Source organism: Ovis aries, chromosome X (assembly GCF_016772045.2).
Source record: "Ovis aries strain OAR_USU_Benz2616 breed Rambouillet chromosome X, ARS-UI_Ramb_v3.0, whole genome shotgun sequence".
Classification (NCBI taxonomy): domain Eukaryota; kingdom Metazoa; phylum Chordata; class Mammalia; order Artiodactyla; family Bovidae; genus Ovis; species Ovis aries.
The window spans coordinates 142,524,967-142,544,873 of NC_056080.1; the positions used below are offsets into that span (position 1 = coordinate 142,524,967).

At 39.6% G+C, this 19,907-nt stretch overlaps 1 pseudogene; it reads right to left on the minus strand.

Annotated features, from left to right (window-relative positions):
* Positions 1 to 18,351: 18,351 nt before the first annotated feature.
* On the minus strand, positions 18,352 to 19,250 carry LOC101113207 (hepatoma-derived growth factor-related protein 3-like; annotated as a pseudogene).
* Between the last annotated feature and the right edge of the window lie 657 nt (positions 19,251 to 19,907).

The window sequence follows — 19,907 nt, forward strand, 5'->3', positions numbered from 1 at the left end:
AAACTGTGGAAAATTCGTGAAGAGATGGGAATACCAGACCACCTGACCTGTCTCCTGAGAAATCTGCATGCAAATCAAGAAGCAACAGTTAGGACTGGACATGGAGCAATAGATTGGTTCCAAGTCGGGAGAGGAGTACGTCAAGGCTGTATATTGTCACCCTGCTTATTTATCTTATATGCAGAGTACATCATGAAAAATGCTGGTCTGGATGAAGCAAAAGTTCAAATCAGGATTGCCAGCAGAAATATCAATAACCTCAGATATGCAAATGACACCACCCTTATGGCAGAACACAAATAACTAAAAAGCCTCTTGATGAAAGTGAAAGAGGAGAGTGAGAACATTGACTTAAAACTCAACATTCAGAAAACTAAGATCATGGCATCTGGTCCCATCACTTCATGGGAAATAGATGGGGAAATACTAGAAACAGTGTCAGACTTTATTTTCTTGGTCTCCAAAATCACTGCAGATGGTGATTGCAGCCATGAAATCAAAAGATGCCTGCTCCTTGGAAGAAAAGTTATGACCAACCTAGATAGCATGTTGAAAAGCAGAGTCATTACTTTGCCAACAAGTGTCCATCTAGTCAAAGCTATGGTTGTTCCAATCATCATGTATGGATGTGAAAGTTGGACTACAAAGCGAGCGCCCAAGAATTGATGCTTTTGAACAGTGGTGATGGAGAAGACTCTTGAGAGACCCTTGGACTGCAAGGAGATCCAACCTGTCCATCCTAAAGGAAAGCAGTCCTGAATATTCATTGGAAGGACTGATGCTAAAGCTGAAACTCCAATACTTTGGCCACTTGATGCAAAGAACTGACTCACTGGAAAATACCCTGATGCTGGGAAAGATTGAATGTGGGAGGAGAAGGAGATGACAGAGGATGAGATGGTTGGATGGCATCACCGACTCAATGGACATGAGTTTGTGTAAGCTCCGGGAGTTGGTGATGGACGGGAAGGCCTGGTGTGCTGCAGTCCATGGAGTTCCAAAGAGTCAGACATGACAGTGACTGAATCGTCTGATCTTGTCTTTATCCTCTCTCTCTGCCTCTCTTCCTTGCCACCTGTCCATCTGTCTCTCTATCTCTCTATGTCTGTCTCACTAAGACAACAGAGAAGTAAAAGAACCAATGGATCAGTGTTTCCTCTAGCCAAGACTGTCATGCTTCCAGACTCAAGAAAAGGAGTAACAGTAAATTACTTTATTTTCCCTGTAATTCAGTTATTAATGTGTAATGGGAAAGTATCTAGAGTGTTGAACTTAAAGGGGGGACAATACCCTGCAGCGAAAAGGCAAGTACTTCTGAGCAGTAATAATACACTCGCTTGAGAAATGGTGGGCATTATTTTTTATATTTAGAAAAAGATGTTCCTTCAAAACCTACATGACTAGGACTTCACTCAGCAATGATTCAAGGTTGCGTTCTTGAGTCTTTGTACAAGGGTATTTCCTTGTTCAACTGATAGTCAGTAGGGACACAGTTGTTCTAAAATTCTTGTAAGTTTAGAAGTTGCTTGAATATCAACAAGAACATATATTTAACCTGGTATTTTCATTCCTACTCCTTATTTTTGAAAAAGAAAAAACAGTCTGCATTTCCCATTACTGCACATGTTTACTTTTTTTTTTTTTCCTTCAGGAAGGGAAAGGCTTACATAGTGAGAAATTTCATTGATAAATATTAGTGGCATTCACAGGGCAAATACAAGAGATGAGGAAAAGCCTTTTTCCTGTTCTATATATTATAAAAAGAAGTGTACACTCTCCTTTTTGTACTTAAAAATTCATAATAAAAATATTCAGTCTCCTGAACTAATTTGTTCCTACCTAACTGCTGCTTTGTTCACCTACCTCCAGAGTTTTATGAAAGATGGAAAATAACAATCTTTACTATTTTTGATATAGATTTGTCTTCCCTCCTGGAAAGATCTCAGTCAGATGGAAAGGGGAGATAGGCTTCTAAAATGTCCCAGATTCAAACATGAACAGTATGATCCATCTGGTAGCAGGAAAAAAAAAGAAGAGAATTATTCTGAAATAGATGTTGCTGCACCAACTTTGACATGCAAATACTTATTTCTTTCTAAATATACACCTTTGAGAGTAAAGTGTTAACAATTCATCATGTTATTTACTTATCTTACAATGCATATATTTGTAAATTATTAATTTGTCCCTATTCTTAGACACTAATTCATTAATTTGCATCACTAATAAACTTTGTATAATATTTTAATAGATACTATTTGACAGGGTAAACTTATTATAGGAATAGAAGAGTTTTAAAAGGACAAATTTTCCGTTAGCATTAAGCAGAAATCAATTTCTTGCTGTTATGAGTTTCAAATTATACTTAAAACTGTGCATTCACACAGCAGAATAGTAACATAATTTTGATCTTAGTTAATTGGGGAGCAGAAATGATGGAGATTAGTCCTGATCTCTGCCACTGGCTTCCTTTGTGACCATGACCACACGTTTCCTGTCTTCTTTTTATAGTTGGGATAATAATAAGCCTAATCTTTCTTGGAAAGATTTTATATAAAAGTACAGGGTACTTCTTCCTTTTAACACTCACTGAGTGTTTCTGAAGGGAATAATGGGCTCCAAGTCATCGAATTTTCAATGGATGAACTGCAGGTGCCTTCAAACCTCAGGTACATCAGTTCAACACTCCTATTGACCACAAAGCATTTATCTTCAATATAAAAACTTTCATTGATAGAAGAGGAGAAGAGAAAACTCAGGTAAGATAGAAAATTGATGGATTATTCTGAAGGATAATGGTTCTAAGGTAGTCACAAAAGACAATTAGACTGTATTTATTGAAAGCCAGAAACAATGTCTTATTCAACTTTATATTCACGAGATCTAACATAGTAATTGGCAGTAAATTTTTAATAAATTTTTGTTACACTGAATTCAGAACAAAAATTAAACTTTTTGAATTAGTTGGAGAGATCTTTTGCTTTGAGGAAAATGTTTCAGGAGACCATTTTCATACTGAGTTTGCTGGGGGTTGTCATAGCAGATGTTAACTATTGTACTTGGAAATTAAGTCTTTTTGTAAAACAAAGTAATATGTTGCTAAATTTGTCTAATCCAATTTCCTTCCTTTGTTGAATACATAGCATTGATTACTGTCAGTTCCTTCATCCTTTGAGTAATATTAAACAAACTGTACTAGTTTACCAACTGTGACTATATAGCAAAGAGATAACAGGCATTTACTCAAATATTCAAAGTAAATAATATTTTTGAAATTATCAGTAGTTTGAAACTCTTATTAATTAACATATAATTTTGAGGTCTGATGCCACTCCACAAATTACAGTCAGGTCCTCAGGTGGAGCACAGTTTAAAAAGCTACTGATGTGGGGGTTTCACCCATATTTGAGAAGAGCAATGAAAGCAATAGGGACTAGTTGAGATGTCTCTCCAGCTCCTGGAGAGCAAGTATAGATTAGCCAGTTGTGAAAAATATTGCTACTCCTATGAAAGGGAAAAGAATGGAAGACACAAAAGTTAGGATGTCACTACAGTTACTATATTTGTGTATGTGACATTTCCTTGAAGTCATAGCAGAGGTAATATTCCAGAGGAGAAGAAATTGTCTCTTTTTGTGTGATGCCACAAAGCCTACATTAGTGTGGACCCTGAGTTCTGTGGTTGACCAACATATCTAGGTGCAGTTAATTGCAAACAGGTGGAAAATCTAAGGTGGAGCACTTTCATTGTGAGGAAAAAGGCTTTTCCTGGAAATGTTAATCACTGCCTCTTTTAGGAACTATTTCAAAATTTCCCTGAAACTTCCTTGCTTTATTAGGAAATGATGGGTTATGTTGTGGTAAAACAAACAAACAAATCTTGATCTCAGTAGCTTAAAAGACAAAGTTTATTCGTTACTCAGACCTGTTCTCTTATGGATTCAGGCAACTCCATGAAGCATTTTGTCCTTTGTGTATTGACTTGGCATTCCAGGTTGCTTATGTCAACCGTATGTCAAGATATACAGTACAATTACTGTAACAGGGAAGGAACAGGGTAGAAAGTAAGCATCAACATATTTTATTTGCCAAAGCATGTCATATAGCCATATTTATGGCTCTTTTTGGATGGACATTCCTTCCATTGTTTCACGATTTTTCCTAGATTGTTAATGGTCTGTGCCATCATGTTAACAACAGGTTAACAGTACACTATCACAGCCTAACATGACAAATTACAAAAATAAACTGTACTACATACAATGTCCATTCTTGATAACATCTACCTCTAAGCTCAATATGGCCATATACCTTGTTTTGGAAGGGCTTATTGCATGTATTTTCTACAGTTTTGTGCATTTTAATCTTGTTTCAAGAATTCCAACTCCCCTCACAACTTTTCCATCAAGCTATCCTTACATTTTGCTTTCAAGATAAAAATCTTACATTTATTAGTATAATTTTTCATTTAGTAGTGTAATGTACATTTATGTAATCACTGCTATTATTAGGATTAAAAAAATTGTTTTCCACAACTTACATAGAGCTTGAGTGGACTGCTCAAATATATTTTTCCCCACAGCACCATTTCTTTTCATTGAGTGCTTTCGCAGAGTGTGAAGTTCACTTGTAGTACACGCATTGCTTATAGCAGAAATGCTTGTTTTGCAGCCATTGCTGTTCCAGTACTGGCGAAGTAGATATAAACAGAATGAGGCTGTAAATGGGCTTTGCTCTAGCAACCAGTCCATCTCAGGTTTGAGGTGCACATAGGTAACTATATAAATCAAAGAGACCCTGGGGACTTTGATTAGCACTAGAGTAGTCCTGCTGCTGCTGCTAAGTTTCTTCCGTTGTGTCCGACTCTGTGCGACCCCATAGATGGCAGCCCACTAGGCTCCTCTGTCCCTGGGATTCTCTAGGCAAGAATACTGGGGTGGGTTGCCATTTCCTTCTCCAATGCATTAAAGTGAAAAGTGAAAGTGAAGTCGCTCAGTCGTGCCCAACTCTTAGCGACCCCATGGACTATACGGCCTACCAGGCTCCTCTATCCGTGGGATTTTCCATGCAAGAGTACTGGAGTGGGGTGCCAGTGCTTTCTCTGAGAGTAGTCCAGACTTTGTTTAATAACAATTTAAAAATGTTTTGGGCACCCATTCCATTGTTTTACTATGTTACTCTATACGTCGAGGATCTACCTGTTGCAAAATGTCAGGCAGTTAATACTTCCACTGTAATATAACACCCTTTTGTCTCAAGTCCAGAGTGCTTATAAATTGATGTTTTCACCTTTTATTAGGCTGTCCAATAGAGATTGCCCCCATTTTTACATGGAGAAGTACTCCAGTGAGAAATGATCATTTAAAATTAATGCAGATTCTTTGTGTCATCTTTATCTCTGGTCTGATTATTATGCACGCAACTTCACTTTTTAGAGAAGTTGCCTTTCATTAAAAAACGGTTTATTTAAATGTGAGGATATAATACCAGTCAGATGCCAATATTATAAAAACAGTTAAATTCAAGTAATTTTCACAAAGATCTCAAAAATTTTAACTGATTACTTGAAAAAAAATAACTTTATCTTAAAAAAATAAGAATAAAAGTGATTAACAATTAGTGATCATTTTGTTTGTAATCTTTGTAAGAAATATTATTGAAAACAGTCACCTTTATTCTCTTTCCCTTATTAAAAGTATGTGAATGCATTGGTACAGTCACTGGATATTAAAAGCATGTGAATGCATTGGTACAGTCACTGGAATTTCTGTGAGAGTTGTTACTGTCTGTACAAGAGGCTCTTGCAAACTCCATCACATCTAGGATGGGACTAGGTTCAAGGTGCTCATGACAGATTTTTTGGTAGTGAAAATTAAAAGATGATTAAACAGGAAGTATTTTCTATTGAAATTGCTTTTGATTTTATATAAAGGCTTAAAATATAATATTCCACCACTCCATCTCTAATTTTTGGTAAGAAAATGATAAGCACTTTAAGCTAGGGTACATTTAAAATCATTGCATTGAGGCAAATTCTTATAACTTGTATGTCTCTATGTCGGGTATACTGCAGCTGTACAATGTGAAACCTTCCCAGAAAGATTTATTCTACTTTTGCTTTGTCAGGATTCTGTAGCCCTGGCAAAGGAAGAGATATCAAAAAGGGCTAGAAAATGATTCATTGTCAAACATAATCCTTGACTACTAAGCTAGATAGTAGCATTAGGAAAGCTGCCACAATTTTATGAGAGGAACATAAAATAAGAGGTGAACAAGCTTTGGAGTTCTCAAAGGTCCTTTCATCAGTTACCACCTTCATCCTGGAGAAAGGAGCTCTTATTTCTCCAAAGCAGGTGTATCCAATATTTTTCTATGCCAGATGTATAAAAGGCATTTCATTGTTAAAATAAATATTAGAGCATTTGTGGAAAATTCTTTGCAAAATACTTTGACTTTATTTTTTTTTAATTTTTTAAATAATTTGACTTTAAAGAAAAGTTTGAGAAAATAGTGTACATGAAGAGCTGTATATTTATAGTTCTTGCTCTAGAGACTAACTCAGTTCCTATTAGACATTACCAATTAGTATGTTAGATGGAAGATGCTATCAAAAATAACAACAACATTTGGATATTTAATAGATTCTGTAGAAATATGCATTTTAATATCTAATATGTTGCATTGCAAATGCAACTGTTTTCTTTTGGTACTGGTCATATGCATGCTCAGTCACTTCATTCATGTAGTATTCTTTGCGACCCCATGGACTACAGCCTGCCAGGCTCCTCTATCCATGGGATTCTCCAGGCAAGAATTCTGGAATGGGTTCCTGTGCCCTCCTGCAAGGAATCTTCCTGACCCAGGAATTGAACCCGCATCTCCTGTGTCTCCTGCATTTCAGGCGGACTCTTTACCCACTGAGCCCCCTGGGAAGGCCATTCATCATAAATCAGTCAAATTGCTGTTAGAAAAAAAGGTTCAAGCGTAAGAGGCAGGAATTCTGAACTTTATCTGCAAATTGGGAATAACATTTATTCCCATACATTTTTGCTGAGAAATTGATTAAAATAATATATATTAATGTGCTTTGTGATTGTAAACTGTTTTGTAGATATTAATCCTAATTCCAATGTCAATTACAATAAGCATTATTATTATTTTAAATTCCAGTAAGTGTTCTTTATTCCAATGTGAGAGAATATCTTTTATTTCTCTACCAATTGCATGGATTTCCTGGTGAAATATGGTATCTATGCCATTTGATCACTGAAAGAGAAAAAAAAAAGTCAACAGAATATCCATTTTGTGTAAAGGAAAGGGAATAAAATTGGAGCTAGTCCCAGCCATCCCAGGCATTTTCAAGAGATGGCTTCATTTTTACCTATAACTAGCATTCTATTTATGTTGTTATATGTTTTTTGAACAAATATAAGGAAAGATCAAGGGGTAAAATTGTTCTTTGTCTGGCTTTACTTTTGTCCTTCTATTTGGCTTTCTGGATCATTCCTCAAGGTATGAACAATAAAACTAGCACTGGCCAATTTTTCAATTAATGTATCTTTCAAGTATATAACATTATCTTAATTAACCAAGATTTGAATTTATATGTTGAATTATTTCAGGGACTAAAGGATAAAATAATTATAACTCCTAAAACATATGTGTATTTGAACATTTTAACTACTGTTTTATAAATTTAACAATTTGTATTTCTTTGGTATAAATTGTGCTATTATGGGTTCAATCAGTGTTTGAAAGAACCTAGTTTTTGTAATAATATCTGTGTATGAGTGTATATTTATATGTTTATCACCAAAAACAAACAAAAAAATTGACATGTACTCAGTTAAATATCTGAACATGTATTATCATATATACTACATGATTTTAAGCTAAACATAGATTTAAAAATGATTATCATTTTATTTGTGGAATTAAGGTTTCAGTTATTTTTTTCCTCTCTTATCCTAAATTAATTAAATTCTTATGATTCCACCAAAGTTAGAGCCTCTGGAACATGTTATTAAACCTTATGATTCTATTGATTTCTGTATTAATACCAGACCACCTAACCTGCCTCTTGAGAAATCTATATGCAGCTCAGGAAGCAACAGTTAGAACTGGACATGGAACAACAGACTGGTTCCAAATAGGAAAAGGAGTACGTCAAGGCTGTATATTGTCACCCTGCTTATTTAACTTATATGCAGAGTACATGAGAAACGCTGGACTGGAAGAAACACAAGCTGGAATGAAGATTGCCGGGAGAAATATCAGATATTTCTGATATTTCTGATATTATATCTGAGAAAAACCTCAGATATGTAGATGACACCACCTGTATAGCAGAAAGTGAAGAGGAGCTAAAAAGGCTCTTGATGAAAGTGAAAGAGGAGAGTGAAAATGTTGGCTTAAAGCTCAACATTCAGAAAACGAAGATCATGGCATCTGGTCCCATCACTTCATGGAAAATAGATGGGGAAACAGTAGAAAGAGTATCAGACTTTATTTTTTGGGACTCCAAGATCACTGCAGATGGTGACTGCAGCCATGAAATTAAAAGATGCTTACTCCTTGGAAGAAAAGTTATGACCAACCTAGATAGTATATTCAAAAGTAGAGACATTACTTTGCTGACTAAGGTCCGCCTAGTCAAGGCTAATGGTTTTTCCTGTGGTCATGTATGCATGTGAGAGTTGGACTGTGAAGAAGGCTGAGTGCTGAAGAATTGATGCTTTTGAACTGTGGTGTTGGAGAAGACTCTTGAGAGTCCCTTGGACTGCAAGGAGATCCAACCAGTCCATTCTGAAGGAGATCAGCCCTGGGATTTCCTTGGAAGGAATGACGCTAAAGCTGAAACTCCAGTCCTTTGGCCACCTCAAAAAAGAGTTGACTCATTGGAAAAGACTCTGATGTTGGGAGGGATTGAGGGCAGGAGAAGAAGGGAACAACAGAGGATGAGATGGCTGGATGGCATCACTGACTCAATGGACGCGAGTCTGAGTGAACTCCGGGAGTTGGTGATGGACAAGGAGGCCTGGCGTGCTGCGATTCATGGGGTCGCAAAGAGTCGGACACGACTGAGCGACTGAACTGAACTAACATTTTCCTGGAGGTCTCTCAGGTTGTCCTAATTGCTTCTATTTCTTTTTTCCTCTCTGTTTCATTTGTTTCTACCATTCTATCTTCTACCTCACTTATCCTATCTTCTGTCTCTGTTATTCTACTGTTGGTTCCCTCCAGAGTGTTTTTTATCTCATTTATTGCATTATTCATTTTATATTGACTCTTTTTTATTTCCTATAGGTCCTTTTTAAACCTTTCTTGCATCTTTTCAATCCTTGTCTCCACGCTACTTATCAGTAACTCCAATTTGTTTTCAAGGTTTTAGATCATTTTAACTATCAATATTCGGAATTCTTTTTTCAGGTAGATTCTGTATCTCTTCCTCTTTTGTTTGCTTTGGTGGGCATTTATCCTATTCCTTTTCCTGCTGGGTATTTCTCTGCCTTTTCATCTTGTTAATATTACCGTGTTTGGAGTGGCTTTTCTGTACTCTAGCAGTGTGGTTCCTCTTTATTGTAGAAGTTCCTCACTGTGGGTGGGGTTATATGGGTGGCTTGTCATGGTTTCCTGATTAGGAAAGCTTGTGTCAGTGTTCTGGATGGTGGAGCTGGATTTTTTCTCTCTGGGGTGCAATGAAGTGTCCAGTAATGAGTTTTGAGATGTCTGTGTGTTTGGTGTGACTTTGGGCAGCCTGTATATTGAAGCTCAGGGCTATGTTCCTATGTTGCTCGAGAATTTGAATAGTGTGTCTTGCTCTGGAACTTTTTGGCCCTTGGGTGGTGCTTGGTTTCAGTGTAGGTATGGAGGCACTTGATGAACTCCTGTTGATTAATGTTCCCTGGATTCAGGATTTCTCAGGTGTTCTCAGGATATGGACTTAAGACTCCTGCCTCAGGTTTTCAGTCTTATTCTTCAGTAGCTTCAAGACTTCTCCATTTATACAACACTGATGATAAAACATCTAGGTTAATGATGAAGTTTCACAGTGAGGGACACCTGGAGAGGTACACAGAGCTGCATGGAGAAGAGTAAAGGGAGGAGGGAAATAGAGGTGATCAGGAGGAGAAGAGGGTGAATCAAAAGAGGAGAAGGCAAGCTAGCCAGTAATCCCTTCCCTATATACTCTCACAGTCTGGATCCCTCAGAGATGTTCACAGAGTTACATAGAGAAGAGAAGAGGGAGGAAGGAGACAGAGGTGGCCAGGAGAATAAAAGGGGGAATCAAACAGAGGGAGACAGATCCAGCCAGTAATCAGTTCCCTAAGTATTCTCCACAGCCCAGAACACACAAAGAGATACAGAGTTGGATAGAGAAGAAAAAAGGGAGGTGGGAGATAGAAGCGGCCTGGTGGAGAGAAAGGATAGTCAAAAGTGGGAGAGAGCAATCAGGCCAGTCATCTCACTCCCAAGTAAAAATGGGTACTGAAGATTGGGTTCTTAAAGGTACAAAGTTGATAACAAAAACAGAAAAGCAAAAGTTAAATATCTAGAGTAGAGGTTAGATTCTCAAAAATACAACATTAAAAAAAGTCAAAAAATTAGAAAATATATATATATGAAATTTGCTTTAAAAATAGGATCTTACTTTTTTTTTGCAAGATATTAGTAGGTTCAGTTCAGTTCACTTCAGTCACTCAGTCGTGTCCGATTCTTTGCGACCCCATGAATCGCAGCACGCCAGGCCTCCCTGTCCATCACCAACTCCCGGAGTTCACACAGGCTCACATCCATCGAGTCAGTGATGCCATCCAGCCATCTCATCCTCGGTCATCCCCTTCTCCTGCCCCCAATCCCTCCCAGCATCAGAGTCTTTTCCAATGAGTCAACTCTGCACATTAGGTGGCCAAAGTACTGGAGTTTCAGCTTTAGCATCTTTCCTTCTAAAGAAATCCCAGGGCTGATCTCCTTTGAACAGACTGGTTGGATCTCCTTGCAGTCCAAGGGACTCTCAAGAGTCTTCTCCAACACCACAGTTCAAAAGCATCAATTCTTCAGCACTCAGCCTTCTTCACAGTCCAACTCTCACATCCATACAGGACCACTGGAAAAAAACATAGCCTTGACTAGACGGACCTTAGTTGGCAAAGTAATGTCTCTACTTTTGAATACTATCTAGGTTGGTCATAACTTTTCTTCCAAGGAGTAAGCATCTTTTAATTTCATGGCTGCATTCACCATCTGCAGTGATTTTGGAGCCCAAAAAAGTAAAGTCTGACACTGTTTCCACTGTTTCCCCATCTATTTCCCATGAAGTGATGGGACCAGATGCCATGATCTTCGTTTTCTGAATGTTGAACTTTAAGCCAACGTTTTCACTCTCCTCTTTCACTTTCATCAAGAGGCTTTTTAGCTCCTCTTCACTCTCTGCCATAAAGGTGGTGTCATCTGCATATCTGAGGTTATTTACATTTCTCCCGGCAATCTTGATTCCAGCTTTTGCTTCTTCCATTCCAGCGTTTCTCATGATGACTCTGCATATAAGTAAAATAAGCAGGGTGACAATATACAGCCTTGACATATTCCTTTCCCTATTTGAAACAAGTCAGTTGTTCCATGTCCAGTTCTAACTGTTGCTTCCTGGCCTGCATACAGATTCCTCAAGAGGCAGGTCAGGTGGTCTGGTATTCCCATCTCTTTCAGAATTTTCCAGTTTATTGTGATCCACACAGTCAAAGGCTTTGGCATAGTCAATAAAGCAGAAATAGATGCTTTTCTGGAACTCTCTTGCTTTTCCATGATCCAGAGGATGTTGGCAATTTGATTTCTGGTTCCTCTGCCTTTTCTAAAACCAGTTTGAACATCAGGAAGTTCACGGTTCACGTATTGCTGAAGCCTGGCTTGGAGAATTTTGAGCATTACTTTACTAGCATGTGAAATGAGTGCAATTGTGTGGTAGTTTGAACATTCTTTGGCTTTGCCCTTCTTTGGAATTGGAAAGAAAACTGACCTTTACAGTACTATGGCCACTGCTGAATTTTCCAAATTTGTTGACATATTGAGTGCAGTTCAACTGGAATTCCATCACCTCCACTAGCTTTGTTCGTAGTGATGCTTTCTAAGGCCCACTTGACTTCACATTCCAGGATGTCTGACTCTAGAGTGATCACACCATCGTGATTATCGGGATCATGAAGATCTTTTTTGTACAGTTTTTCTGTGTATTCTTGCCATCTCTTCTTAATATCTTCTGCCTCTGTTAGGTCCATACCATTTCTGTCCTTTATCGAGCCCATCTTTGCATGAAATGTTCCCTTTATCTCTGATTTTCTTGAAGAGATCTCTAGTCTTCCCCATTCTGTTCTTTTCCTCTATTTCTTTGCATTGATTGCTGAAGAAGGCTTTCTTATCTCTTCTTGCTATTCTTTGGAACTCTGCATTCAGATGCCTGTATCTTTCCTTTTCTCCTTTGCTTTTCGCCTCTTTTCTTTTCACAGCTATTTGTAAGGCCTCCCCAGACACCCAGACAGCCATTTTGCTTTTTTGCATTTCTTTTCCATGGGGATGGTCTTGATCCCTGTCTCCTGTACAGTGTCACAAACCTCATTCCATAGTTCATCAGGCACTCTTTCATATCTAGGCCCTTAAATCTATTTCTCACTTCCACTATCATAAGCAATTTGATTAAGGTCATACCTGAATGGTCTAGTGGTTTTCCCTACTTTCTTCAATTTGAGTCTGAATTTGGCAATAAGGAGTTCATGATCTGAGCCACAGTTAGCTCCTGGTCTTGTTTTTGTTGACTGTATAGAGTTTCTCCATCTTTGGCTGCAGAGAATATAAACAGTCTGATTTCGGTGTTGACCATCTGGTGATGTCCATGTGTAGAGTTTTCTCTCGTGTTGTTGGAAGAGGGTGTTTGCTATGACCAGTGCATTTTCTTGACAAAATTCTATTAGTCTTTGCCCTGCTTCATTACGCATTCCAAGGCCAAATTTTCCTGTTACTCCAGGTGTTTCTTGAATTCCTACTTTTGCATTCCATTCCCCTGTAATGAAAAGGACATCTTTTTGGAGTGTTAGTTCTAAAAGGTCTTATAGGTCTTCATAGAACCGTTCAACTTCAGCTTCTTCAACATTACTGGTTGGGGCGTAGACTTGGATTACTGTGATATTGAATGGTTTGCCTTGGAAATGAAGAAAGATCATTCTGCGTTTTTGAGATTGCATCCAAGTACTGCATTTCGGACTCTTTTGTTGACCATGATGTCTACTCCATTTCTTCTGAGGGATTCCTGCCCACAGTAGTAGATATAATGGTCATCTGAGTTAAATTCACCCATTCCAGTCCATTTTAGTTCGCTGATTCCTAGAATGTCAACGTTCACTCTTGCCATCTCCTGTTTGACCACTTCCAATTTGTCTTGATTCATGGACCTGACATTCCAGGTTCCTATGCAATATTGCTCTTTACAGCATTGGACCTTGCTTCTATCACCAGTCACATCCACAACTGGGTATTGTTTTTGCTTTGGCTCTATCCCTTCATTCTTTTTTTTTTTTTTTTAATTTTTTATTTTTTTTAGTTTTTTATTTTTTAAATTTTAAAATCTTTATTCTTACATGCGTTCCCAAACATGAACCCCCCTCCCACCTCCCTCCCCACAACATCTCTCTGGGTCATCCCCATGCACCAGCCCCAAGCATGCTACACCCTGCGTCAGACATAGACTGGCGATTCAATTCTTACATGATAGTATACATGTTAGAATGCCATTCTCCCAAATCATCCCACCCTCTCCCTCTCCCTCTGAGTCCAAAAGTCCGTTATACACATCTGTGTCTCTTTCCCTGTCTTGCATACAGGGTCGTCATTGCCATCTTCCTAAATTCCATATATATGTGTTAGTATACTGTATTGGTGTTTTTCTTTCTGGCTTAATTCACTCTGTATAATTGGCTCCAGTTTCATCCATCTCATCAGAACTGATTCAAATGAATTCTTTTTAACGGCTGAGTAATACTCCATTGTGTATATGTACCACAGCTTTCTTATCCATTCATCTGCTGATGGACATCCAGGTTGTTTCCATGTCCTGGCTATTATAAACAGTGCTGCGATGAACATTGGGGTACATGTGTCTCTTTCAATTCTGGTTTCCTCGGTGTGTATGCCCAGCAGTGGGATTGCTGGGTCATAAGGTAGTACTATTTGCAATTTTTTAAGGAATCTCCACCCTGTTCTCCATAGTGGCTGTACTAGTTTGCATTCCCACCAACAGTGTAGGAGGGTTCCCTTTTCTCCACACCCTCTCCAGCATTTATTGCTTTCAGATTTTTGGATCGCAGCCATTCTGACTGGTGTGAAGTGGTACCTCATTGTGGTTTTGATTTGCATTTCTCTAATAATGAGTGATGTTTAGCATCTTTTTATGTGTTTGTTAGCCATCTGTATGTCTTCTTTGGAGAAATGTGTATTTAGTTCTTTGGCCCATTTTTTGATTGGGTCATTTATTTTTCTGGAATTGAGCTGCATAAGTTGCTTGTATATTTTTGAGATTAGTTGTTTGTCAGTTGCTTCATTTGCTATTATTTTCTCCCATTCAGAAGGCTGTCTTTTCATCTTGCTTATATTTTCCTTTGTTGTGCAGAAGCTTTTAATTTTAATTAGATCCCATTTGTTTATTTTTGCTTTTATTTCCAGAATTCTGGGAGGTGGATCATAGAGGATCCTGCTGTGATTTATGTCTGAGAGTGTTTTGCCTATGTTCTCCTCTAGGTGTTTTATAGTTTCTGGTCTTACATTTAGATCTTTAATCCATGTTGAGTTTATTTTTGTGTGCGGTGTTAGAAAGTGATCTAGTTTCATTCTTTTACAAATGGTTGACCAGTTTCCCAGCACCACTTGTTAAAGAGAGTGTCTTTACTCCATTGTATATTCTTGCCTCCTTTGTCAAAGATAAGGTGTCCATATGTGTGTGGATTTATCTCTGGGCTTTCTATTTTGTTCCATTGATCTATATGTCTGTCTTTGTGCCAGTACCATACTGTCTTGATGACTGTGGCTTTGTAGTAGAGCCTGAAGTCAGGCAAGTTGATTCCTCCAGTTCCATTCTTCTTTCTCAAGATTGCTTTGGCTATTCGAGGTATTTTGTATTTCCATAGAAATCTTGAAATTATTTGTTCTAGTTCTGTGAAAAATGTGGCTGGTAGCTTGATAGGGATTGCATTGAATCTGTAGATTGCTTTGGGTAGTATACTCATTTTCACTATATTGATTCTTCTGATCCATGAACATGGTATATTTCTCCATCTATTAGTGTCCTCTTTGATTTCTTTCATCAGTGTTTTATAGTTTTCTATATATAGGTCTTTAGTTTCTTTAGGTAGATATATTCCTAAGTATTTTATTCTTTTCGTTGCAATGGTGAATGGAATTGTTTCCTTAATTTCTTTTCTACTTTCTCATTATTCGTGTATAGGAATGCAAGGGATTTCTGTGTGTTGATTTTATATCCTGCAACTTTACTATATTCATTGATGAGCTCTAGTAATTTTCTGGTGGAGTCTTTAGGGTTTTCCATGTAGAGGATCATGTCATCTGCAAACAGCGAGAGTTTTACTTCTTCTTTTCCAATTTGGATTCCTTTTATTTCTTTTTCTGCTCTGATTGCTGTGGCCAAAACTTCCAGAACTATGTTGAATAGTAGCGGTGAAAGTGGACACCCTTGTCTTGTTCCTGACTTTAGGGGAAATGCTTTCAATTTTTCACCATTGAGGATAATGTTTGCTGTGGGTTTGTCATAGATAGCTTTTATTATGTTGAGGTATGTTCCTTCTATTCCTGCTTTCTGGAGAGTTTTTATCATAAATGGATGTTGAATTTTGTCAAAGGCCTTCTCTGCATCTATTGAGATAATCATATGGTTTTTATTTTTCGATTTGTTAATGTGGTGAATTACATTGATTGATTTGCGGATATTGAAGAATCCTTGCATCCCTTCATTCTTTCTGGAGTTATTTCTCCACTGATCTCCAGTAGCATATTGGGCACCTACTGACCTGGGGAGTACCTCTTTCAGTATCCTACCATTTTGCCTTTTCATACTGTTCATGGGGTTCTCAAGGCAAGAATACTGAAGTGGTTTGCCATTCCCTTCTCCAGTGGACCACATTCTGTCAGACCTCTCCACCATGACCTGCCCGTCTTGGATTGCCCCGCAGGCATGGTTTGGTTTCATTGAGTTAGACAAGGCTGTGGTCCTAGTGTGATTAGAATGACTAGTTTTCTGTGAGTATGGTTTCAATGTGTCTGCCCTCTGATGCCCTCTTGCAACACCTACCATCTTACTTGGGTTTCTCTTACCTTGGCATGGGGTATCTCTTAACGGCTGCTCCAGCAAAGCACAGCTGCTGCTCCTTAACTTGGATGAGGGGTATTTCCTCCCACCGCCCATCCTGATCTTCAACATGGGATGGCTCCTCTAGACCCTCCTGCGCCAACACAGCCACCACTCCTTGGGCATGGGGTTGCTCCTCCCAGCCGCCACCCCTGGCCTCTGATGCGGGGTGGCTCCTCCCTGCCCTTGACCCTGACCTCGGACGCAGTTTGGCTCCTCCCAGCCGCCATCCCTGGCCTCAGACGCGAGGTAGCTCTCGGCCAAGCTTAGTGCGCCGATCGCCGCTGCCGCCACCTGCGCTTAGTGCGTAGTTTATAAAAATGGAAATTAAAGGAGGAATAGGGGACTTAAAAATATATATTTTTTAATTTCAAGAAATGGTAATAGTAAAAATATATCTAAGACTTTCTCTGGAGCTTTCATATTCAGATAATTCCTTGGTCCAGCTTGTAGATCTCAAGGTCTATAGGCCCCTTCCAGTGTAGTCAGTGCTAACTACAGGGTGTTAATCTATTGCACCTGTCACCTCCAAAGTGGTTCCCTCTGTTTATTTTAGCTTCTTATGTTTGCTCGTCTCTTCAGTGTCTAATTTCCGCCCTGACACAAGGGGGGCAGTGATGGTCACCTTTTTAGGCTCACTTGTTCAGTTGTGTTGTCGGGAGGGAGGAACACTGCAAACAAATGTCACTGGCATGTGCTCACTGTGGTTCAACCACACTGGATTTGCCCCCGCTCACAGCATGTGTGCTTTCCCAGTCTATACTGCTCAGGCTCTAGGTTGCTCTGCTGGGAACTGTCTGATGTTGGCCCTGGGTTGTATGTACTCCCCAGGTCTAAGCCGCTCAGGTTCAGGTTCTTGGGTAATCTGCAAAAGTGCAGACTTGGTTGGGCCTGCGTTTTGTGCCCTTCCCAGGTCCCAGCAGCTCAGGTGATCAGGTGCTTGGCAAGCACAGTCGCCCCCAGTTGAAGGCCGTGACTTATCACCTTCCCCGCCCCAGCCGCTTGGTTTTCTGGGTGTACAATGGGGGCGCGCCTTCTCAGGTGTGCCATGTGCCTCTTCTGGGGAGCTGATCCCTGGCTGTGACCCTCCCGGCAGATGTTGACCATCCCGAATCTGAAGAAGTCTTGGTTAGCAATGAAGTCTGCTTGCTGTTTGGTATAGAATGACTCTCTGGTGCCGCAATTGCACCCTTCAGGCTCTGGCTTCCCTCCCCTGCCTGTCTCTGGTGGGGGATGGGCCGGTCCACAGTCGGCTGCCTCTGCTCAGTCCTTTGTTCTGTGAGCAGGCCTGGCGGTGTCTTATGTTAGGGCTTTTCACAAGATAGCTATCCCACAGTCTGGGTTGCTATCTCAAGCTAGTTCCCTTAGATTTCCCTCAGGGCATTCAGGCCCAGTCCTTACCCAAAACAATGCAGCCCATGCCTCCCTGTCCAGCCCAGGCTTCCTAGTGGGGGATGCAAGTGTCTAGGCTGCTGCTCCAATGGAAGCTGCTGTTAGGCATGTAATCTGTGGGGTTTAATTATTTATTTATTTTTCCTCCCGAGTATTTTGCCCTCTGAGATTCCAAGGCCACAGACCCACCAGAGAGAGTATTTCCTGGTGTTTGGAAACTTCTCTCTTTTTTAAGACTCCCTTTCTGGGACAGAGATCCATCCCTACCTCTTTTGTCTCTCTTTTTATCTTTAATATTTTTTCCTACCTCCTTTCAAATATAATGGGCTGCCTTTCTAGGTGCCTGATGTCCTCTGCCAGCATTTAGAAGTTGTTTTGTAGAATTTGCTCAATGTTCAAATGTTCTTTTGATGAATTTGTTGGGGAGAAAGTGGTCTCCCTGTCCTATTCCTCTGCCATCTTAAGACCACCCTTCTGAGTGGTCCTTTAAAAAAATGCTAATTTATATTTAACTGAGTGTTTGGTGATGATGGAGTAAAAGGCAGGAGAGTGATGAACATAACTGCCTTGATAAAGGATCCTAGAATTGTATGAGCTTGTGCAAAAATCTTGATAATGCTTAGTGGCTAAGGGCAACTTCATGCAACCAAATAAGATGAAATTAAGTCAATAACCTTAAAAAAGGCCAATTTTTTTTCCTCAAAACATATCAGAGAGGAATATGAATAATGTACATACAAACTGGGGTTCTGTCAATGATAACAAGGACTATGTGTTGGTTCATATCAAATCCGAGAATATTGGACAACCAAACGTATAACGTTCTTGTGGTTTTCTTAGTATGCAGCATTCTTTATGGTAGTTAGGTCCCTTCACTGGTTTTTTGCAAGTCTGAAGTTGTGTTTCTTGTGTCATTGCTGGCATCTCCACCCTCAGAACTGCTTTTATTTTCTTATTCTTTGCAGTCCTTGTCATCTTCGTCTCCTGGAGATTTCCGGGACTGTTTAGAGGATTTCTTTGATGTGTATGACTTTTTCTGCTTTGAGCCTGCTTTTTCACTCTTTCTCTTGCCTTTTCCATCTTCCTCTACTCTGTTGCCTTCTTCCTCACTGCTTGTGTCAGTAGTATTCCCGCCTTCTCCCTCGGCTTCTGGAGAGCTTTGTTTCTGAATTGCCTGGTATCCAGTAAACTTTACTCCTGGGTTATTTTCTATTTTGCACAATCCTTCATTAAATCCTTTACATTTGTTTGATTTTTCCAAACTTGTCTTTGTATTCCTTGTAAGGGAAGAGGTGTTTGGTGTAGGTGCCAAAAAAGAAGATAGGGTACTTACTGGCTGGAGGCTTCACAGCTCCCTCTGGGAGTTCATCGATCTTAGTGGGTTAGTGAGAGTAGCCCTTCATCTTGGTGAAGACCGGGTCGCCTGCCTTGTACTTGCAGGGCTGTGGACCTGCCATCCTTGCCGCTCCCCTTCCTGGTCGTTCTTGGGTGCCAGGAAGATGGCAGGAGGCCGCCCCTACAGCGGGCCACCAACCAAGCAGGTGGGTGGACAAACAGCCACTCAGAGGGGAAGGGTCAAGGGGGCGGCTGAGGAGAGAAGGTGGGTAGGGGGGCTCAGCAGTCCCAGCAAATCACCGCCCGTGCCGAGGGCCTCACCACTCCTGCCCATAAATTTTAACATTTCAGAAAAAATGCCAATTTCTGGTAGTAATTCCCTCATAGATGTTTTGAACATTTTGGTGATGTTGTCCTGAGGTGTAGTAGCCTTAACTGTCCTTATCTTAACTGGATTTCTGGTTCTGCAAACCTTTTCAGATTGCCATGTGAAATATCAATAACCTCAGATATGCAGATGACACCACCTTTATGGCAGAAAGTGAAAAGGAACTAAAAAGCCTCTTGATGAAAGTGAAAGAGGAGAGTGAAAAAGTTGGCTTAAAGCTCAACATTCAAAACATGAAGATCATGGCATCTGGTCCCATCACTTCATGGGAAATAGATGGGGAAACAGTGGAAACAGTGTCAGACTTTATCTTTTTGGGCTCCAAAATCACTGCAGGTGGTGACTGCAGCCATGAAATTAAAAGACGCTTACTCCTTGGGAGAAAAGTTGT